The following is a 24,564-nucleotide window of genomic DNA, read 5'->3' on the forward strand; positions in this document are numbered from 1 at the left end:
TCAAGGATATCTGGGAAGAAGGCATTTTATCAAGAAGCATGGATGATTAAGCATCCTGTCCTAATTGCAGGCACCTGTGCTGCCTTCTTTCCCCGCCCATTTCAGCTTTTACCTCAGGGACAACATGGCGGAATTGCCAACAGAGCTGCAACCTTGACACAAGTGTGGCAACTCTACAAACACAACCTAAACTGAGAAGTGCCAAACAAAAAAAGAAAGAAAACAAAACAAAAGTAACCATTTGTTTTCTTCAGAAGGAACTGGACAGTCTGGGAGGGGGGGGGGGGAAAGGACAATATCCAGCATGGAAAGGTGAAAGAGCTTGACACACTATCCATTAATAGAAGAAAAAGTAGAAATTTCAAGGGGGGGGGGAATAAATAGGAAATGTTGATATGGAGTAGTAATGTGTAATAGTAACAGGATAGAGCAGTGTTTCAACCTTGGCAAGTTTTGTGGACTTCAACTCCCAGAATTAGTAATAATAAGTAATAATTGGCAAGAGTAATAATATGGGACAGTGTTTTTTAGCCATGGCAACTTTATAAGGTGTGTGGACTTGAACTCCAGAGTTAGTAACAGTAAAGGAGTAAGAGCAGTATTTCCCAATCTTGAAAACTTGAAGATATGTGGACTTCAACTCCCAGAATTATTATTATTATTATTGATAATAATGATAATAAAAAATAATTGGTAAGAGTAATAATATAGGACAGTGTTTTTTTAGCCTTGGCAACTTTATAAGGTGTTTGGACTTGAACTCCAGAATTAGTAACAATAAAAGAATAAAAGCAGTATTTCTCAATCTTGAAAACTTAAAGATGTGTGGACTTCAATTCCCAGAATTATTATTATTATTATTATTATTATTATTATTATTATTATTATTATTATTATTATTATTAATAATAATAATAATAATAATAATAATAATAATAATAATAATAATAATAATAATAATAAATTATTAATAATTATTAATAATAATAATAATTGGTAAGAGTAATAATATAGGACAATGTTTCTTAGCCTTGGCAACTTTATAAGGTGTTTGGACTTGAACTCCAGAATTAGCAACAGTAAAAGAATAAAAGCAGTGTTTCTCAATCTTGAAAACTTGAAGATGTGTGGACTTCAACTCCTAGAATTAGTAACAGTAATAGTAATTAGAAATTAATAATAATATTGAGCAGTGCTTTTTAACCTTGGCAATCTGAAGATCTGTGGACTTCAACTCCCAGAATTCCTTGGCCATCAGGAGTTTAACCAGAATGGCATGAATTTTAACCTCTTAAAGTTGCCAAGGATGAGAAGCACTGATATAGAGCATGGCATTATAGGAATCTTTTTATAATAGTATAGAGGGAACATTGCAATAGCAATAATAATTGTAGATATACTAGCATTGAAATAATAGCAATAGAACAGGGTGCACATGTGCAGAGCTGTCAGAAGAAAAGAACAACTCAGAAATCAGGGTAGACATGGGATAAAGTCACAGGTGGAAGGTGATTGGCCCCTCCCATAGGAAATAAAAGAGGAGCGAAAGGTGGGCTTTTGCAGGAAACAATTCGTTCATTCAGTCGTTAAGATTCATTTCAGGAGTGTGAAGATCTGTCCCTGAATCTCAGAGACTCTGTGCCCAGTCTTTCCTTGCACAGCACCTCATTTGGGAAAATATTTACATGGCAGCTTTCCAAGATAGATAAGGTCTGTAGTCATAAATATTCCTTTGAAAGACTGTTTGCCAGGCCTTTGCTGAATGTGAATGAGAGGAATTCACATTCGTTTAATAAAAGGGGTTTTGTCGGGACCAGGACTCTGCCTCATGCTTTTGGGGGGAAGCCTAGGTCAGAACAGTGCCATTGTAAATTGAATGGTCAGTAAATGAAGTGAAGGACCACCTGTATAGGACAGAAGGGACAGGCAATGCTCACTTTTAGAGTTGTAAGTTTCACATTTCCCTTTCGTGTTTTTGTTTTCCAAAATAAAAGGTCTCCCATTCTTTATAGGGACATATAAATAAATGACCTGTTCCAGGATCCAGCGCTTTTGTGTCTCTCTCTTGAGTCAGGGTCAAGCTAATTGGGCTTCTTTAATAAAGACCTGTGATAGACCCTATGCCTGATTACAGGAATGAGAGTCCGCAAAGGTAAAAGAAAAAAAATGAATAAAACTCTTGCTTTGGCTGTAATCATTAATGAAAACAATGCCAGGAAGCACGATGACCTATGGGAGAGGAATTTAAAAAAAACAAACAGCATGCCAGAAGGACAAACAACAGAAACAAAACCAAAACATAACCCCTTTCCAATGAATAAAGCTCTCTCACTGTCTAGCAGTACAAGTCCAGCAGGAATTTGGATGAATGACAAGGTTTTCTTAATGCAGGTTACTAGGATTAGACTGGTAGGCTTACTTCAGATGGGGGATTAAAGGAGTGTTTATTCAAAGCAACCTTTTCCCAACTTGGAACAGGAAGTGGGCTGGGGTTGTGACACTTGGAGTTCCCCTTTGGTATGGCCAAAGTTTCTTGCAATCCCAGCAAAAATGGACAGTGCTAATCTAGGGAAAATTGAGCAGGAGGAGAAGAGCAGAGAAACACTCTAATAACCTCACCTTTTCCTTGGCAATGTTCATACCACCTGCTTATTCAAACCAAATCACAGTTTGCTCTATGCCAGTGAAGGCTAACCTTTTACATCACTGCGTGCCGACCTGCATGCCAGAAATGGCACACAAAACCATCCTGCCTGGAACATACGGCCTCAGTGGCCTTCACGTGTGCAGGAGCGCTGAATACTGAAAGAGCAGCATTCTCTTGCGCATATGTGCACCGGCACCCGAGCTTCCAGTTTGGATGCCGGCATCCACATGTGCAACAGAATGCTGCTCTTCCAGGTTGCCGCGCTCCTGTGCGCATGAAGGCCAGCTGGCCGGTGTGCATGCGGGCACAAAAACATGGAAGAGGAGGCAGCGAGGTCACGCATCCCGCATGGGATGGTTCTGCATGCCATTTCCGGCACGCGTTCTATAGCTTCGCCAACATGCCTCTCTGCAGTTGTCTAGGTCTGAATATCATCATGAACTATAAGCTTGCCATGCAAACTGGATCCACCCAATCTCTAAAATCTGGTTGCCTAATTTTTGGGTTATGTGAAAATAACCTCAGTGGTGCTTTCTTTCTGTGCAGCATATCCTAGGATTTGATGGCAACAATTTTGAGAAAGAGGATACAATCAGATTCTCACAACTTTATTTGGGATTCCACAACTTATTCCCAAATGCTATGTATTTCTTTGACTCCACCGGTAGCATTCCTTATTCCCCCAGTCCTGAGTTTCAGTCAATGGCTACTATTTCTTTAAGAACACTGATAGAGAGTCTGAGGAGGAGGAGTTAATTTAAGGAGTTTGCTAACCAAATTTTAAACACCTGCCAGTAGACCAGCTTACTATTGATGTGGGGTTTTTTTTTTTGGCTGGGAATGTTCTTTTGTGGCTTTTTCAGTTCCACTTTTTTCTGGTCTATTGTTTTGTATTATGTTCTCCACCTTGAACTATCACTGAATGGAAGCCTCCTAACCTTGCACTTTCTGGTTATGGCTCCTTGGGAAAGGTATCACAGAAAGTATGAAGGACCACAAATGCAAATGAGGAAATCACTGGAGTTGTTAACCTCTGGAGAAAACCACCTTTTGGAATTTTTTTTTTTTAAAAAATTGGGGTTCAAATGCAAAGGTAAGTCCACTGTTGCATGAGAGAAGATGAAAAAGCTAGGTGTGGTATAGAAGGCTGGGTTTCCCCCCTTCTCTCACAAAATTGAACTTCTGAGGATCATCTAAGGAAGGGGAGAGGGAGGAGTCTGGTCAGATAAAGAGAGGAATTAGATTAACTAAGCCTTTCTTACAGTCACTCATGCCTTAGCCACCCCCTCTTTGGATTTACTGCAATGGAGCTGCTCTTGAAGACCATCTAAAATGGTGCAATTGTTCTGTGGCATTTGCAGTTTGGGGTGCCCCTTGGTTTACCTGAGAAATACCACTAATGCATGTGACAACTGCACTGGCTTTCAGTTGTTTTCTGGGTAAAATGCACGGTGCTGTTTCCCAGTGTTAAACCCTATGTGCACAAGGCTTGGTTACTTGGCTACCTAGAACCATTGCATGAAATAGGTGGCCATATAAATCCCATGAATAAAACAATAAACTATGGTGTGCTTAAGTAGAGCAATGTTTTTCAGTTTGGCATTTCCTAGATGTGTGCCCACACACTGCCCCCACCCCCATGGCAATTCTTGAGAAAGTTGGGAGTTGGTTTACACACCTGAAAGGTACCAAGGAAATCCTGGTCCTCCAGAAGAAGTAGAAATGTTTAATACTATGGATGGATTTAACATTGGAAGCTTTTAACCATGGTGCCAGATTTAGCCTAAGGCAGCTCAAGTTCATAGTTAGAATGGAGTTAACTAGATCGTTGGCTCAGTGACCCACTTTTTGCAAATGTACTTAATGTGGTTATTTAACTGCCTCATTTTCTGCATGTGCACAGTGCATTGAAGCTGTGCATTGGATTCATGCAGCATGTAGATAAGCGCATCGTATGAAAATCTGTATTTGTTCTTCAACTGACCTGGCTAATCGGGCTGGAACTAGTTTTTCTGCCATGTGAACTCAGGTCAGTAGCCTAATTCAGTAAACCATAGTTAAGTTGAAGAGTGATTGCTGCTCTCCCAAATGTCTTGGACTGTCTCTAGGCAATGCGGCTAATAGCTACCCATGATGGAAGCTTTAATCCAACATTTATTCATTGGGCACCTTTGTAATCGCACTCTCAGCAAGTTACAGAAAGAGATAAGTGATCTGGTTTTGATTTCTGTGGCTCAGAGGTGATGAGAAGTCTTGGCAGCTGAGTCCAGAAATTTTGGCCGAATGGGATGTTTGTCTTTGGGTGGATGTTCCTCCAAAGAAGATTTAGATGATGGCGGGAAGTAAGTTACCCAACACATATGCAGTCAACATTGTGCAGCAGCAGCCAAAAAAAGCCAACACAATCTTAAATTGCATTAACAAAGGGATATAATCAAGATGATATGAGGTACTAATACCACTCTATAAAGCCTTAGTAAGACCATACCTTGAATACTGCATCCAGTTTTGGTCACCACACTATAAAAAAGTTGTTGAGCCTCTAGAAAAAGTGCAGAGAAGAGCAACTAAGATGATTCGGAGACTGGAGACTAAAACATACGATAAATGATTGCAGAAACTGGGCCTGGCTAGTCTAGTGAAGAGAAGGACCAGGGGAGACATGATAGCAAAGTTCCAATATTTGAGGGGCTGCCACAGAGAGGAGGGGGTCAAGCTATTTTCCAAAGGACCCAAAGGCCAGACAAGGAATAATGGATGGAAACTGACCAAGGAGAGATTCAACCTAGAAATAAGGAGAAATTTTCTGACAGTGAGAACAATCAATCAGTGGAACAGAAGTTGCCTTTGGGAGTTGCGGGAGCTTCATCACTGGAGGCTTTCAAGAAGAGATTGGACTGCCATTTGTCAGAAATGGTGTAGGGTCTCCTGCTTGGGCAGGGGGTTGGACAGATGGCCTACAAGGTCCCTTCCAACTCTGTTAATCTATCTACATCAAATAACAAAGGAAGCTCAAAAATACCTCCCCCCCCCCCCCCCCGAGAAATTCAAAAGGCCTTCTGAGTATGAGATAGCAAATGAGATAACTTTTTTTTCCCTGAGGATAAGAAAATTTGGGGTCCTTGGTGCTCTCTGAACTTGGTGGTTTTCCTGCAGATGTTTCATTAGCCAAACTAGGTAACATTATCAGTCTTACTGCCCACTAGTGATGAAAAGAACCAAGTCCAGTGTACACCAAGGACCCCTTCATTTCAACCCTGAGCTACAAAGATATTTTATTGATAAGAAAATTTGGTAGACTGCAAATGGCCTGCATATTGTGAAAACAACTGGCAGCTGACTTCTGAAACAGCCCAGGAAAAAAAATGTTTTGTTGTCCTTTTTATCTCCTCATATCATTTTTTTTGGCTAAATAAGCATCTGTGTTGAGGTCTATCCCAGATATTTCAAACCTCTGGAATACGGGTGGGATTCTACTGGTTCAGACCAGTTCAGGAGAACCTGGAGCCCCGACTATCAGCTGGGAACGAACCGGTTCACTCCAACTTTGAAGTGGGAGCCTATATTTCCTTTTCCGAAGCCCGTCTGATTGGGGCGGCAAAGTAGATTGCTGCATGTAATCTGTTTTCCTCGCCAGTAGTAATGCTGAAGGTGAGATTTCGGTAAACTTTGCATATGCGTGCAGTGCACATCAGGCATGCCAGAAGTGTGCACAAGTGTTCAGCGAACCGATTGTTAAACTGGTATGATCTGACCCCTGCTCTGGAATATCATCTCCCCGAGAAAAGGATGACAGAGCTCACTATTTTAGGCCAATCTGGAACTGGAGATTTTCCTGTTCAGGTTGGGAGGGATGAGGATGTTTTTACAGTTTTTTGTGGTCCCTCGAGGCCGACAAAGATCAAAACGCTTGTCTTAGCATTGAAGTCTCGCCTTTTCCATTTTATCTTTCCAGCCCAGCTCTATCTCAAAGTGTCCTGGCCAGACAAGGGAGAGTAGGGGGTAGCAGCAGTGGCTACTTGCTCTGCACCTCAAATGGAAAAAGCACATTGAAGCCAGCTTGTCCTGGTGTGCAGCGTGTGAGAGAAAGATTGGCAGTGCTTTGAAGGAGAACACAGAAAATCTGAAGCAGCTGGAAGACTGGAGATACAGAAGGCGGAGCGGTCATGGAAGAAGGATGTTTCAGGTGAGAGATTTGTTAAGTTGACCTTATAAACAGAAGCAACAACTGAACTTAGCATTGATGGGTTGCACCTTGCATATGTTTGCATTTATCTATCAGAATTGTGGTAGTATGCCAGATGTGTTGATATAAAGAGATGGACCATCAAAGAAGAGTATTTTGTTTGGTTTAGCAAATGTAAACGACACTTTAATTCTCTGTAAGTTTAAAAAATTGCTGTGGGCCATTTTGGCCACAGGGTGAGATGCAACTTTAAAAAGCAACAGTAGTGATGATAAAGATTGATGGAATCAGGCAAGCTTCTGTGCCAGCCATATGCAAAGCGATCAGGGTCAGATTCATGCATGGGATTTAGTAATATAGAGCAGGGACATATTGTGTGTATATGATATTGAAATGCACAAGGGAAGAGCTGTTAATGCTTACATACAACTTTGCAATAATTGTGTGGAGACATTGTCATCAGAAAGCCAGGGGAATGTTTTCGGGACAGTGCTGGAATTATGCATTTATGTCTAATTTGCACATCTTTGTGTTGTGTGAGAGTTGTTCCTATTCCTAGATCTGGAGGTGGGGGGAGGGAACTCTGCTCCTAGTTGCTTTCTAGTCACCTCCAGGTAGGACTGCTGTAATGCACTTGGTGTGGGCCAGCCCTTGGGGAGCATCCAGAAGCTTCAACTTATGCAGAATGCAACGGAGTGGCAAGTTTGCCTCTGGGTCCAATTCAAGATGCTGGTTTTAACTTTAAAACATTTCATGGCATGGGACTGGGCCTCTGCACGGTTACGTCTGCCCATCCCATTGGATCTGGTACAGAAGGCACGTTGGGGGTCCAGTTTGCCAAAGAATTACATTTGGTGGGTTCCAGGAAATCGGTCTTTTGTGCCATGGTGTCCCTTCTCTGTTACTGTTCCAGAAGTTCCTCAAGATCTATAACCCAGTAGCACACGGGTGTCAAACTCACTGCATCGTGTCGCTACCGTGTGATGTTTTTCCCATTTGTGGAACTGGGGTGGGCGTGGCCTGTGCGTGACGCATCCAGTCCGCGGGCTGCCCGTTTGACATCCTTGCAGATATTCACTTTCCCCTATGTTGTGTGATTTTTCTCTCTTCGTAATGGTCTTATATTTTTAATAATGACTGTTTATGTAGATATCTTTCAATTGTTATATGCTGCCCAGAGTCGCTTTCTGTGACATGGATGGAGATAAAAAATTGATGATTTTTTTTTTTTTTTAGCAATTTGGATTTTACTGCTGCCCTCTGGAGTTCTGAACCCATGCGGCAATTATTTAACAACACTTTCTCAACATTTTTTCTCCAGGAAAAGCTTTTAAGCTTGATTAGTGATCGGGTTAATATTGTTTGCCATGTGTCTCTATTAATAGAACGTGCCAAGAATAAGATTTTCTGCAACAGAGCTGTGATGTGCAGCTGAGCATATGGCCCCAACTTAGTGTTGTTGTTTAATGTGCCTCTGCAAAACAACTTGGTGCACAGAACCTTTGCTGTTCCATGCTGCTGTGTGATTCACAATTATCCAGTATCATGCACTCCTTGAAAGCTATGCCGTATTCAATTTGCCCATATATTTGGCTTATTTGCTTGCATGTCTCGTCTGACTCTTATTGGGAAGAGTTACTGTGCAGTAAATCCAGGCTTGTCCATTTTAGTTGGGTATGGTGGAGTCTACAGTAGCGTTTAGGAGTGGAGATGATCACTGGGTTATGGTTTACATACACATCCTATTTTTCTCTAGGTTCGCATATAATGTGAGTATACTATATTTAACCAAGTCAAGACAGAGTAGCAGGGCATGTTGACATCAAGATCCTGTCAACACCATAATTATAGGAGATATATGTCCACCAGTGGTGGGTTGCTAACCGGTTTACTACTGATTTGCTCATGCTCACATAACGCTTCTGTGCATGCGCAGAAGCTTCCGCTCATGTGCAGAAGCGTCCGAGTGGGTGGATGGAGCCTCTTGCCCCCAACAATCTGTGTCCTCATTTTACCCATCTCGGAAGGATGGAAGGCTGAGTCAACCTTGAGTTGGTCAGGATTAAAGGAATCAAACTCCTGGCAGTGTAAGCAGAGATAACCTGCAATAATGCACTCTAACCACTGTGCCACCCTCTTAGATTAAGAGGGCCACTGAGAATCTTGTATCAAATTGACAGATCATCATGGATCAAGAGATAATAACTAACTTTCCTCTTTATGATCGTGTCTATTTTATTTGTCAAATGTATACACCACTTATGTGATACTGGTTGGTTTACAAAGAAAGCCATATACAATAACAGTTAAAAATGTTAAAAAACAGAATTATAAGAAAATAAAAAATTGAAAACTCTTTCAAAAATGGAAAAAAAATTAGAAAGGGGGGGTGGCCTTCAACCACCAGCCACCCTCAGAATTGCATGCCATTCTTAGACCCTCGTGCCAGTTGGCATTGCCTTGTCTTGATGTGTCCAATTTTCAGAAGAGGTTTAGCTTGGCTATTTTAGGAATAAATTGGTTTTTGCAATCCTTTTAGTCAAGGATTGTCACTTGGCTCAGAAAAAGGGGGGTCCTGGAGAGTTGAAACTCTCTTTCACTTTCCCCTCCATTTCCAATGTGACTCTTTCAGATTGGAGTGTGACTATTCTTTTACATAAAATCTGACCAGTAATTCTATATCTGGAAGCATTAGGAATGTGTATGCAGAGGGATGGTGTGGTTTTTAAGTCTGATGGATCATCAAACACATTGTTAGGTGGTACACACTAGCTAATCTTTTGAGATATTAAGAAAAACCTAAAAGGTTCTGAAATGTATATTCATATGCTTTTTAAGAAATAATTGTGCCTGGTTCATTTTGTCAGAATTTGTTGTATAAATTCAAATCCAGAAGCACACACAGATAACTGATTCAACTGGATTCATTAACTTCTTTATATACATAAGAATAGATGAATAAATGTACAATACCAACAGGTGGTTCTTCCAAGTAAACACAAGGCAGGAGAGTTACAGGCAAACACGAGCATTTAATTTCTTTTCAGCAGACAAGCCCAGACAGACTGCTGGTTTACTTCTCAGAGCAGCAGACTGCTTAAGTTTCTGTTTCAATTCTCTGCACAGACTCAGATCTGTTTTAGCTTCCATTGACTGACTTAGTTGCTATGCATATTCATTGGCTGACCTTGTTCCCATGTCTCTTCTAGTCATGAATATTTTAACACACTTTGATATGAATGGTAGTGTAAAGCCTACCCTTATGATAAGAAAATTATCCTGATTTCATGCACACAAATCAAATCACAATTTTTAGGAATCCAAAGGCCACTACAGGAAGAACTTCCCAGTTCTAAATAATACATTCTGCAATAGGCTTAACACATCCTTAACACAGAATCTATCTTCTACCACTACAAATGTCATTGTTTGGGAGAGAGGGAAAATTTATTGCAGCCATATCTAAGCATTGAATCACCCCAGTGTTTTATCTATGATCAGGCTATCTTGCCATACTCTAACAGGAGAAGCCACCAGAGATACAAGTAGTTCCCAACTTGCAACAGTTCATTTAGTGACGGTTGAAACTTCAACCGGAATAATACACGGGCAAACAATAGATACAAACTCAAGGTAAATCACTCCAAACTCGATTGCAGAAAATACGACTTCAGCAACAGAGTGGTCAATGCCTGGAATGCTCTACCTGACTCTGTTGTTACATCCTCAAATCCCCCACAGCTTCAACCTTAAACTGTCTACTGTGGACCTCACCCCATTCCTAAAACATCTGGGAGGGGACATGCATAAGCTCACCAGCGTGCCTACCGTCCCTGTCCTTTTGTCCCCATTTATTTGTCCCCATTTCCTGTATTCATGTTCATGTTTATTCTTATTTCTGTTATCTCGTACATGTTTGACTAAACAAACAAACAAAGAAACAAACAAACAAACAAACAAACAAACCTCCCTCTTTCCCTCCCTATATGTGGGCAGCATTTTAAAAAAAGTTTTGCTTCTCCCTCCCTTCTCCTAAGTATGCACCTTCTGACAGTATCTTGAATGTTGTTTTGTCAAAGGCCTGCAAGCATATTTCATTGCAAGATTTCTCACATTTAAAGAACGCTGATTTGTTAACATACCTCCATATTTGTTACTTTTATACCAACTTGAGAGGGGGGAAAAAGTATCTTAGAATTGCGTATCGTCTTTCGCAGCTGAAGTGTCATGTCTTGACCAGAGGGAAGCATGATGAATTGTTAATGTACAGTAAAGTTTTAGAGCTGGTAACTGCATAGGAGTGGGAAATAGTTAGCAAAGCTGGTTAGAGTCTGGGTCAAATCTGGTCTCAACTATGAGGTTAGCTTTGAATAGGATTTTCTGCAAGCTTCCACAGATTCCTGATCAGTGATGGTTAGAGTATTCAGGCTAGCAATCACACATTTTTAAAATTCTTGCTTCTTATGAAACATGTCTTGCATCAATTTCTTTAAAACCCTTTCCTTCTTCCCAAAGATCCCAGGATAGTATACTACTGGTTAGTGACTACTTCCTAACTGAGCTATTATCGTCAATGGGTAAAGATTGTTTGAAGAGGATATGGGTAATTAAAAAAAAAGCTCCAGTCATGTCTGATTCTAGGGAGTGATGCTCATCTCCATTTTTTAGCCAAGGGAGCCAACATTGTCTGAAGACACTTCTGTGGTCATGTGATGCAATGAAGACTATTGTTCTGAGCCAGCACCCCAAACATGACAAAACCTCTGACATGCACACAAAAGATTCCTTTATTAGGAATGTGGGCAGCCCTGGCAAAAAGTTTCTCCCACAGGCTAACCGGTCCATCTGTCTGGAAGATGAATAGTTTTCTGCCACACCTATTCATCTTCGCCCCCTGTCTTTTATCCCCAGAGCTAGGGTGGGGGACTTGCTAGCAGCGGTGGCTCTTCCTTCTCTAGGACTGGCCCATAGATTCCACTGCACTCCTCTCCTCTGCCTTCTGTGCATCCGTGCGTCAGGCACTGGACCAGGGGTGGGTTCCTGCCAGTTTTAACCTCTTCTATAGAAGAGGTTCCACAAATCTACAGTGCCGTTTAGAACCGGTTCCAGCTCCCTCCCCCCCTCCATTCGCACATCATCAAGATGAAGAGCGAGAGGAGGAATTCTGGGAGTTGAAGTCCACAAGTCTTAAAGCTGTCAAGTTTGAATACCCCTGGGGCTTTTTTTCTAAAGGGTTAGGGGTGCAAGGGTCTTGTGACTTGACAGCTTTAAGACTTGCATGCTTCAAATGCCAGAGTTTCTGAGCCAACATGACTGGAGGAGGAATTCTGGGAGTTGAAGTCCACAAGTCTTAAAGCTGTCAAGTTTGAACACCCCTGGAGTTTTTTTTTCCCTAAAGGGTTAGGGGTGCAAGGGTCTTGTAACTTGAGGGGTGCAAGGATCTTGTAGCTTTAAGACTTGCGTGCTTCAAATGCCAGAGTTTCTGAGCCAACATTTTGGTTGCTAAGCAAGAGCATTGTTAAGTGAGTTTCACCACATTTTACAAGTTGGCCATGCCCACCCGGTCACATGACTGCCAAGCCACTCCTACCCGGTCACATTGCCAGCAAGCCACTCCCACCCAGTCACATGGCTGGCAAGCCACCCCCACAAAGCAGGCCACACCTACAGAAGAGGTTCTAAAAATTTTTGAAACCCACCACTGCATTGGACCCATCTGTTCCTCCTCTTCCTCATCAGCCACCTCTAGACTTAGGGGCTGTTGACTCTCCATCTGAGGGCTGAGGGCCCAGTCTCTCTCTCTCTCTCTCTCTCTCCCTCTCTCCCTCTCTCCCTCTCTCTCTCCCTCTCTCTCTCTCTCCCTCACACACACACACACACACACACACACACACACACGTTTGCATGTTTTTGAACTACTAGGTTGGCAGGAGCAGGGGCAAGGATTAGAGAAGATTTATTTTATTAAGAAAACGCAGATTGAGGCATTTGTTCCATTTTTGGGGGTAGCAACTAGAGCTGATGGCTTTAGACAACTCTTTCTATGAATAAAAGATGAAGCGTGACTCTAATGGTTTTTGGATTTGATCAACCAGCTGAATGTTGGGATTTTTAGTCCAAACTTCAGGGAGTTGAAGGTTCCCCACCCCTGTTCTAAAATAGTAAACTAAGTTGGCTAGAGCTAGTTCCTTCCAACTGGATTAAGTGACTCGGGGGTGCAGAGCCTGGTTTACTAACCGTCGCAGTGCATCAGAGTTTGTAAAACAATGTTTGTTTCCAGAAAGGGCTTCTCTGCTACTAGAAATCCACTTAACAGCATTTGGAAAAATTCCCAGATAACTAGTTTAAGATTTGATCATTTATGCCTAGATAACTAAGATCCCCAGAGATTTAAGAAGTGGGCTTCGCTCTGTAAAATACAGCATGAACACATTGCAGTTATGAAGCATATATACAAGCCTATTTCTATGGCCAAATATTTTTGTGATGTGAGAATGAAATTCTTCTAATTTTTTTTTCTTTTTTTGATAGAGTAACATTTTAACTTAGACTTTTAGTATTCATCAAAACCAGCATATTGCAATCTAAAGAATAGTAACATTTGGCACGATGAAACACTAGGCATTTCATTGTCAGGCCTGGGAGCCATCTTTTCCATTGGACCTCCAGGGCTGCCACATTCAATGCTGTGGGAAAATGGGAGGGGATTATATGGAGCATGGGAGATACTGTATATAGTCAAAATAACATTCCTTTCTCAAAGAGTCAAGGATATCTTGCCCTGCACCTGGAGGGGCGTGACTGGGAGGCATCTTCAGTTGGGACGGTGCATGATTGGGCCATGTGATGGACATGTGGGTGCTGGGAAGGGACTTGAACTTTCCTTTGGGTGGGAAAAACCTGGAAGCTTTCAGATTTGGGTTTTCCCATAGGTGCCAATATGACATCTTTAATAAAATGGAACTTTGAGGAACTTCATGCCTCGAAATCTTCTTTCATTGGGGGTGTTACTTGGAACCCTGGCATTCATTTTGTTCCAAATATGACAGAAACAAACTTCTCATCATGATACTTTATTCATGGATTCAAAATCAGTCTATCGCGCCAATAAAAATGATAGAGTTGCAGGGAGTGAAATCCAGGGCCTACTTCAAGCATGGCTTCTAAAGCTGCATTATATGTTTTGGTCCTTCCCCCCACTGCTACTCTCTCATTTTCTACTACAGAATTAAATACATCAATATTTCTTAAACCTTGTATCTTCCTTCTAAACCTCTCCTTTGTCAAATTCAGCCCATGATCAGACTTCTTTGCTTTGAAAAATGCTTGGCTTTATCATGTTGGCTTTTTTTATTTGAGTTGAAGCCACTCTGAAGTTTAGCATCTTGTTGGTTCTGGACCGCCAATTCTTCAAGAAGTCATCAGCAAGGTATAAAGGCATTGACTTTTCCTTGTTATTCTTCCCCAGAAAATGGAATTTTAGAACAGTTTGCTATATAACTTGTAAGTTCTGCTTAGTTTTATATCTTTTTCCTGGTTTTCTGTCAGTGGAAGGCTCAAGACAGCTAAGGATAAAATAATGTATACAAATTAAAAATCAAAGATCAATTTATGGTGACATATAAAGGTGCTGAAATATTTACGTTTTGCAAGTCTGGTTGATATGGAACATCCTGAAACCAGAGAGGAAAAGATGTGTTCAAATTGAGTTTGAATCTTTTTGACTTTGTTGTTGTTGTTAGTTGAGAAGTTGTATCTGACCCATTCCGACCCCATGGACAATGTTCCTCTAGGCCTCTAGCATCCTCTGGAGTCCATTTTAGCTCATGCCGACTGCTTCGGTGACTCCATCCAGCCACTTCATTCTCTGCCATCCCCTTCTTCTTTTGCCTTCCATCGTTCCCAGCATTAGGCTTTTCTCCAGTGAGTCCTTTGTGACTCCAGGTTGACTTTGTGGGCAGCAAAAATCAGCACTGCAATCTGCTGAAGTGTGAGGACCAAATGAAAGCCAAACGTTCATGACTAACACTTAGTAACAAACTCAGATGGAAGATAGGCTCAGGCAAGAGGTTGTCACTCTTTCCACATTTGCTTTCTAAAGCATCTGCTTGACATTGGGGCATCATGGAGGTGCAGAATGGGCAATGTCTACTTTCATTTTTCTCTTGGAGTAATTGGAATAAAAGTAGTTATTGCCTTGCGGGTGTGTTACTTCTGAAAAGAAGGGGCCACTTCTTTACCTTATCACACTTTCCTGCAAATGAGTTTCTTTTGCACACTTGGGGAGCATATAGGAAAGGGTGGTTGCTGGCTTGTAGCTTCCCCATTTGACCTATTTGAAAGATTGCTCTGAAGTCTTACCCAGCCATGCCTATTACAGGAATTAAATGTTTGCAGGAATGTCTTGGGAGCTTCTGCATTAAAACTATTTCAGAAATGCAAATTTAACATATTAAATTAATTTGAGGGATCAGATGGTGGGAGAGAAAAAAGACAGAGATCAAAAGCAAGTATCCCATTTTGATCTCATCCTTTGTTGTTGGGTTTTGGTGGGTTTTTTTTTTCAAGCTTGTAAATAGAACATTGGAGACACCTTATCCAATTTTCATTCTCTCTGGTACCTGCTGGGGAGCGCTGCTGTAGTCCATCAGGAGGCCAGTTTTGAAGGGAGACAACATGAATGTCGATCCTCTTTTAATCTGAGAACATTTGAGCTGGAGAACATTTGGGGGAACAATGGATTTCTGTTCATCTCTGAACACCTCTGAACTTGTCTATTTGTGTTGAACCATCAGGGTATTATCAGAGACAAAGCAAGATGCCACATTTTGCGGTCCTTTGTTGCTAGGCTTGTCAAATGGATTTGAAATGTATTATGTAAGTGATAAAGTTTGCTGCTGGAACCACACTGAGTTGACATGTGTTCAGTCATGTTCCTCACCAGAGTCCAAGTGCAATTATGAGCTGCTGGTCCATGTGTCCCCCTCTTGTTTTTTCCCCCCCAGAAGACACTATGGAGAAGAGTTTCCATGAGAAAAAGATCCTATTGTTGCAGAAAATGACAGGCATTAGACTTCTAAGGATACAGGAAAAGTTTATTTGGCAGCCAGGTTCAGAAAAGTTAGCCCATGACTAACGTTGTGAACTTCTGAACGACCTTCATTATCGGAGCATGCATTCTTATACATTCTCAAAGACAGCATAACACGGAAACACTTAACTCATTTCTTATTGGTTACCTTGAGGAAAAAGACTTATAAGGAGATGGGGGTCTTACTTCTCCTTTTGTTACAGGTATAGACTACGTGCCATTAACGAACTTCAATTGAACCTTGTGGTTTTGGACTTTTGACATAGGGACATTTACTGGAACATGTTGTGGTTGAAGGCTGATGACATTTCCCTGTCCCTTTAAGCAAGCTTCTAACTGTCCCTTTTATGCCACCTCTTCATTCTTATATTTTAAACCATATTTTATTCTACTTTACTATTGTATAGCCTTTTTTCCTTTCTTTTTCTAAGAGCTGGTTTCCAAACACTGTAGGGTATGATAAGGAAGATGTCTTCATATTGAGTAAGGCAAGAGGCACCAACAATTTTAGGGCAACTTATAACTAAGAATGAGCTCAAGAATTCTCCGGCCATTTTATAAGAATGTCACTGCAATTTTCTTCTCCTTTTGGATCAAAAGCCAGTTTTGATTCTAGAAAATTGGATAAGACTGGCAGGGGGGGTGGGGGAAACGCAGATGAGACCTTTTCGCACAGCACTCATTTAAGGCATTCACTTTCTTCTTGTTAGTTTGGCTGGACTGCAGCGAAGAGATCCCATGCTGAGAAAGAAACCCTGTTCTGACACAGTCCATGTGGCTAATGAAACATGCAAGATCAGGAAACCATGGCTCACAGCTTTCCATCCTGATTTTGTGCCTCTTCCGAAACCTGTCCGCTCTATTTGAATAGCAAACTACTTTTAAAAATCAGGTTGATTTCCTATCTTTTCACAGCGGGAAAAGAAACAAAGCACACAACTCTTTAGACTTAACAAGCCAAGATTATAAATGACCTTTACTCCCTGAAATTGCAGCTCCATCCACCTTGTATTTCTGAAGTGTCCGTAGTGTGCTCCCCTGATTATATTAGAATCTAGGTCACGGATGTCAAACTCATGGCCCATGGGCTGGATACATTACGTGCTGGCCACGCCCACTCCTGTTTTAGTGAAGGGGGAGAAAGCTGCAATATGTCACGTGATGACAATGTGACGCTGTGAGTTTGAAACCCTTGATCTAGGTCAAGATGGGAATCTCTGTGTGGACTGGAATCTGTAACGAATGTCTTCCATTTGCACCCTTCCCACCTGCCCTGTACCCCTTGAGATTGTGCCACCAAAAGTCAGATATTTTGCTGCCAATTTTGTTGTGACAAGTCTGACTTATCTAGAGGACATGAGGAAGCAAATAGGAGTGGATCTGCTGTCATTCCACCCAAAATTCACACTGCTGAAAATAAATAATTTTGCCACTAGATTCTATTCAGGGGTGGGATTGAAAATTTTTAGCAACTGGTTCCCTGCCTGGTTGCTGGGTGGATGTGGCCATGGGGGACATGGCCTCCTTGGCTTCTTCACAGTGAGGGGGCATTTTCACCCTCCCCAGGCTCCGGAGGCTTTCCTCGAGCTTCCGGGAGGAAAATAACTTCCTCCCCTGGGCTCCGTAGGCCATCCGGAAGCTGGAAACGGGCCCCTTTCCAGACTTGCAGAACTTTGTTCTTCTTTTGGTACTAATATAACACAAACAATGAAAACCAGGAGCATTATTGTTACCGGTATTCCTCAACTTAGAACTTTAATTGAACCTGAAATTAGAGTTGTAAGTCATTGGGGTCATAGGTTGAAGCATCATGTAACCAAATCCATTTTTTAAAATATTTTTCATAGTGGTTAGGTTGTTAGGTAAATCCATTTTCTCCAGTAGGTGCTGGAGAAACTGCCACGAATCTAACAATCGTCCTTCCTGAGGTGTCACAACAAAACCAAAACAATACTTCAATGAACAAGAGACAGAGACAGTAAGGAAGAGGTTGAAGGGCAGTGTATTGACATCCAGTCATAGTAGGGGGACCATTAAATCAAAGACTAATATGTCTATTTGACAGAGACATCAGAGAACCCATCCATAATCTACACTGATAGTCACCTTCATTGGTATAAGGATTTAACTTTAAATCAAAGCAAGGAAATATGCAACCAACTAGATCACAAATGGAGTACTAGGATGCAAGAGAAAAGGATAATAGAATCAGGGGTGGGATTCAGCCGGTTCGGATTGGTTCGAGCGAACAGGATAATTTTGCATCCGGTTCACTGAACCGGTTGTTGCAAGGACCGGCTGGCCCCATCCACCCCTCCCCACCCCTCCCAGGAGTCTCTATGTGGCCTGTTCATCATGCCAGGTAAGTACAGGGCCTGTGAGGAGGCACTTGGAGGGCAAAAAACAGGTCTACCGGAGGGCCCATTTCTGGCTTCCAGAGGGCCTCCGGAGCCCAGAGGAGGCCATTTCACCCTCCCAGAGGCTTCAGGAAAGCCTCCGGAGCCTGAGGAGGATGGAAAACAGGCCTTCTGGAAGTTCTGCATATTAGTCTTTGATTTAATGGTCCCCCTACTACGACTGGATGTCAATACGTTGCCCTTCAATCTCTTCCTTACTGTCTCTGTCTCTTGTTCATTGAAGTATTGTTTTGGTTTTGTTGTGACACCTCAGGAAGGACGATTGTTAGATTCGTGGCAGTTTCTCCAGCACCTACTGGAGAAAATGGATTTACCCAACAACTTAACCCTTATGAAAAATATTTTTAAAAATGGATTTGGTTACATGATGCCTCAACTTATGACCCCAATGACTTACAACTGTAATTTCAGGTTCAATTAAAGTTCTAAATTTAGGAATACCAGTAACAATAATGCTCCTGGTTTTCATTGTGTCATATTAGTACCAAAAGAAGGTAAGAACAAAAACAAATCCAAGTCTGAATCCTTCTTTTCTGTTTATTAAATAGTGACCTTATTTTATCCTGAGCAATTCTATCCAAAATCTGCTTTTCTAATGAACACATGAAACTAATTGAACTAAAGACCTTCAGTTCTATGGATAGTATTTCAAGTAAGAATGTATAAGATCAGAGTCGCTCCCTATGAACTCAGTTGTAGGATTTTATTAGTAGCTTGTTTGCAGCATTTTGCTTGCTTAAGACCTCTGTTGTATATAATGCCCCTTCATGGATGACTGCCTTGCTGTGGCGAAGGGGCTTGTGCAGGTCAGTGAAGCTATGAGCAATGCCTTGCAAGGCCACCTAAGACGGACAGGTCATAGCAGAGGATTCTGACAAAATGTGATGCACTGGAGAAGGAAATGGCAACCCACTCCAGTATCTTTGTCATTAAAACCCCATGGACAGCATTGTCCATTGGGTTGCAATGGGTCGGACACGACTTCGCAACTAACAACAACAAAACTATATAATGGGTTGTTTTATGATTGTTTGGGCTATAAATATCAATGGGATTCAAATAACTTAACAACTGGTTCTCTCCCCTAATGACCAGCTGGGTGGGTGGGGGTGCAGTGGTCATGTGGCCATGTGGGCATGGCCAACTCAACGTCACTCATGTCGATGGGCGCTTCTCCTTAGCTGTTACAATGTAATAAGGGTTAACCGGAGAGGCAGTTTCTGTAAGCAGAGCAATAAAGATGAGGCTAGAAACAATACTAGAATGTTTCCTTCCTGCCTTTCTTACAGGATTAGCCCTGTAAAGTGGGAAAAAACCAAAATGAGATTTCTTCCAACAACCGCTTCTCCAAACTGCTTAGAAAGTTAACAACCAGTTCTCCCGAATAGGTGCAAACTGGCTGAATCCCACCACTGGCTATAAATACTTAGAGAACTTTTGTGATTTGCCATTACTATTTCAATATTATGGGTGTGTGGGAAACAAAATTGAGGGGCAATTTGGAGAAGGTCAGGTACATGAATTGCTGCAACTCTGGTTACAGAATCAAACTAAATACAAAACTGTGTTTTGATTGGGGCCGATATTAATTAACCACCATTTAGACCAGTGTTTCTCAAACTTGGCGACTTTAAGTCCTGTGGACTTCAACTCCCAGAATTCCCCAGCCAGCTATGCTGGCTGGGGGATTCTGGGAGTTGAAGTCCACAGGACTTAAAGTCGCCAAGTTTGAGAAACACTGATTTAGACAAACGGCAATTCCCAGCAGTGTGGATTTGATAGAAAGCAGTGGCTTGTTGTTAAGCTGAAATAGAAGCTTTTAATCTCTTTCCTCTAGTGCATGAAAAGCGTGGAGAGAAGAGGGCACCGTGGACCAATGTTTCGGACCTGCTTTCCACTTTATGGCTGAGCGAGGTGCCTTTCAGAGCTCTCACAGCAGTGAAACCGTGCACTTGTTTTCCCCCGTTACTTGGTGTGAATGCTTTAATGCTTTTGGAATGGATTATAATTAGAGTTCTGGTAGCAAATGAATATCGCCTTCATGCAATTCCCGTTGCTCCTTTTAGGGCAGGAGTGAAATAGAAAATATATTCATGCTAACTACTTTCCAAGTCACTGGACTGGAAAACTCATGGCTGTACATTGGTGATCTCCACTTTTGCCCCTCTATCTCTTCCTCGCTGTCATAGAAGATGGTTTCACCCATCTCCTTTTCTTATGTTAGCTTGGTATACAAGTGTTTAGTGAGGCGATGTCTGCTAAAATTTTGGGGGGTCTTCTTGGAATTCAACAGAACGTTTGTAGGTCAGAGTTGAACTGTAAAGTCCTTGAGTTCTCTGAGCTTTGGGTTATTTTCTTGCGGACCTTTCATTACTGAACAGGGTAATATCTTCAGTGCTAGAAGGGGAATGTGGTTTGCTCTCTTTTTATATACAGTTGGGAGGCTGGCCCTGTCAGTGTTAGTGGAAGTAACTCCCAAATTGTGGAGAAGGAAAAATGGATTTAGATATTGTTCTTGAAGTTCAGATACACTTATACAAGTGAGGGTGCTCTCTGAGCTTGGTTGTTTCCTTGCAGATGTTTCATTACACAAACAAGGTGCACAAAACTAGTTTGGGTAATGAAATGATTGCAAGAAACCCTGAGCTATAAATATTCTCTTTTATTGGTACTTTATCGTATATGCTATCCTTCTCACTTCTGCTATTGATCATGGAATTATAGCAATAGCAATAGCACCTAGACTTATATACTGCTTCATAGTGTTTTACAGCCCTGTCTAAGCGATTTACAATCAGCATGTTGCCCCAACAATCTGGATCCTCATGTTACTGACCTCAGAAGGATGGAAGGTTGAGTGAACCTTGAGCTGGTGAAGACTGAACTCTTGGCAGTGGAATGCAATACTGCATTCTAACCACTGAGCCACCACAGCTCTTAAACTTATAATTATATTTGATTAGCAAGTGATGGCAAGAAGTATCCCAGGGTCTATGGAAAACAAATTGTTGCAGCACCATGGGTCTTGATGAGGACCTGATCTTGGCATGATCTGATGCCTTCCAACATTGCCTCCTCTAAGGAAGGGACTAAAGAGTTAAGAATGCATAACCAAGGAAAGAGATGGTTTAAGAGGAAGGTGATGCAAAAGTCATTGTTGAATGTCTGAAGGGTTTTTGCATTCACATCAATCAGCCTTCCAGATGTTGTTGATTACAAGTCCCAAATGACTGGAAATGTAATCTGAGGCAACTGGCAAGCAACAGATCGGGAAAGGCAGAAAGAAATGATGAAGCAAATTTGGCCCCTGTTGCTCTGTTGGTTGGAATCTGAACTAAGGGAAAGGTGATTTTGACTAAATATCCAGAGGTATTTTTGGAGCATATGAACAATTAGAATGATTAGTCTTAAGGGTAGAAATCAGAAGAAAAGGGGATGTTGATTAGAACTGGATGGTTTCTTCTTAAAGTTCATGGAAGGCCGGGCTAGGAAGCCTTCAGAGCCTCTTTTAGTGTTATTATTCTGCCTTATTTTTGAACATGATTGGAAGAAGAACTGGTAGCTCCAAAGTGGTGCTTCTCTCATGCTTGGCCTTTGGTTTTCATTCCCAAGTGAGTGATCAACTCTACTATCTCTTAAAGTTTTAAGCAGTCATCTTCTAATGTAAGTGGTAACTCTGTTTCCAGAGTAGTTATTGTGCAAATGTTCTTCAGTCTTACCTCCAGCCATCAAGTGGCTTTCTTGTCACCTCTTCACCCCATGTCTACCTTCGCTGCAGTAACCTCACTCTACCTTCTCAATGAGCTGTGGAAGGCTTTTCTCTGCTTCAAAGGCCAAGATCTGAGTTTCTAGACCTGAAGTGCATATGGTGCTCAAATAATCTCTTAGGTTTTCCTAGAGTAGTACACGGAGGCTAGTAATAATATTTTTTTACATTTAAAATAAATCATTCCAAACAGAATCCTTCCTATATCTCATAATCCTCACCTGGATATTCTGTAAACCACTAAAAAATGATGCATTAATCATAGGGGTTCCACCAAAAGCATATACAACTGGAATATAATTTGAATGGTGTAATATGATTAGTAGGGATGTACAAAGACTCCATTAGGAATCTGACAATACAAATGGGATTTTATTTGATTTGCATAACTTAAAAGGTAGGGCTTCCCATGATGTCCATACCTTGCCATCGTTTAAATTAGGATGAAATGGGACTGCTCAATCAACAATTTATAAACCTGGTTGGTTGAAATTCTACTCATTTAAATCTCTACCTGATGCAACACCCAAAGCTTGGATGTGCGCAGGCTTTGATGCCTGCCTTGGAAGTCAAAATAAGCTTATTCTAAACAACCTAATTTGCCACCTCTTTCTCCCTGGTGAATCTACAGGGAGGATTCAATGCCGAGTAGACAATTTTTTCCCTCTCCAACTGCTGTCAGGTGCAAAGAACCAGGACCATTCATAATGTTTCAGCATAGAAGATTTATTTGCCTATACATAAGAATCTGGTCAGCTAAAGTTCAATGCTAAATTGGTACCAGATAAGGGTCAATGCAATTCAGGAGAAGTCAGACTTGGAGCACTTGTGTGAATGCAACAACTCTAAGCTGATGACGTGCTTAACTCTATCCCCCAGCTCTGCCCCTACCTCTGCAGGAGGAAACATAAATTAGAATGAATCAGACTTGGTGCCATTGGGTTCTAGACGGCATAAGAAATCCCAAGATGTTTTTTTAATTGATAAATTAGAATATATCCCTTATTCTAATGCAATTTAAGCACTGAAAGAAAAAAAACACACACATTGAGTTTTGAATAAAATACATATGAATAACATGCTTATTTTCTTTTTAAAAGAATCTTCCCACATTTAGTTCACAGTATTGGTTTCAACCAAATGATAGGATTCTGTAGAGATTCTCATCATCCAGGTCATGGTTGTCCGAAAGTAGAGATAGGTTCCTACCGGTTCGGACCGGTTCGGCCGAAGAGGTAGTGGTTTGCCAGCCTGGGTCACTGGAACCAGCAGCATCCCAGGCCTGCCATGCCTTCGAACCGGTTCACTGGTCATCACGGCATGGTTTCCCCCCCCATTTTTAAATATTCGGCGCATGCACACACCTATTTATGGGCAACTGTGCATGTGCATGCAAAATTGTGTGTGCACCAAACTGGCAGTAATGCCAGCAGCAACCCACCCCTGTCCCAAAGGTGCTTTTTCAGGAGGCAACTGGACTTTCTTGTTTTTTTCTTTTGAAGACATTTTGCTTCTCATCCAAGAAGTGAAATGTCATCAAAAGAATAAAACAACAACAAAAAGAAAGTCCAGTTGCCTCCCGAAAAAGCATCTTTGGGACAAGTGATAGGATATTCATAGATATTTGATTGATTGATTGATTGAGATGGATGCCAAACTAAGGTGAAAGTAATCAGGATGTCCCACTGTGTATTCTCTCCAACATTCCTTCCATTACACCATGGAAGTAATTTGGTTTTCAAGTGTAACTTAAGTCTATACTTTAGTTAAGTCAAGCTGTTCAAGGTTGAAGGTTCAGTTCCTTCTGTCTCATCACCACAGCAATGTGCGTGTTGAAAATAATACCCAGAGCTAGGATGGTCACTCATGCGGGGCAAAAAAGATATGTGTATAACACAATAGTCCTATAGGAGTTACAATGAGGAGGCAAGGTCTCAAGTACATCCAAGTACCACCAAAGGATAAAAACATCCAAGTACCACCAAGGGATTAAAAAAAACAACACATCCTACCAATAGGGATGAGAAGGGGAATATATTAATTCATTAGGGTTATAGTTATAATTAGCATATATCTATATCTATATCTATATCTATATCTATATATATCTATATATATCTATATATATCTCTATATCTCTATATCTCTATATCTCTATATCTCTATATCTCTATATCTCTATATCTCTATCTATCTATCTATCTATCTATCTATCTATCTATCTATCTATCATCTATCATCTATCTATCTATCTATCTATCTATCTATCTATCTATCTATCTATCTATCTATCTATGCTGGTTTTGTTGTATTCGGGTCTTTTCCCATGTAAGGTTGAGATTGTCTTTGCAACGTTTCGGCAGGATCTCACCTGCCATCTTCAAGCATGGGCTTGAAGCGTGGGCCCACGCTTGAAGATGGCAGGTGAGATCCTGCCGAAATGTTGCAAAGACAATC

At 41.3% G+C, this 24,564-nt stretch overlaps 1 long non-coding RNA gene across 1 annotated transcript in view; it reads left to right on the forward strand.

Moving 5' to 3' along the window:
- Positions 1 to 3,453: 3,453 nt before the first annotated feature.
- LOC309397661 overlaps positions 3,454 to 24,564 on the forward strand; it is a 244,009-nt gene continuing 222,898 nt past the window's right edge. The window contains exons 1-2 of the long non-coding RNA XR_014176302.1: positions 3,454 to 3,740; positions 6,603 to 6,833. This is a non-coding gene — a long non-coding RNA (uncharacterized lncRNA). The remainder of the gene's footprint in view (positions 3,741 to 6,602; positions 6,834 to 24,564) is intronic.

The sequence above is a fragment of the Natrix helvetica genome, assembly GCF_964273705.1.
Source record: "Natrix helvetica genome assembly, chromosome: 11".
NCBI lineage: Eukaryota > Metazoa > Chordata > Lepidosauria > Squamata > Natricidae > Natrix > Natrix helvetica.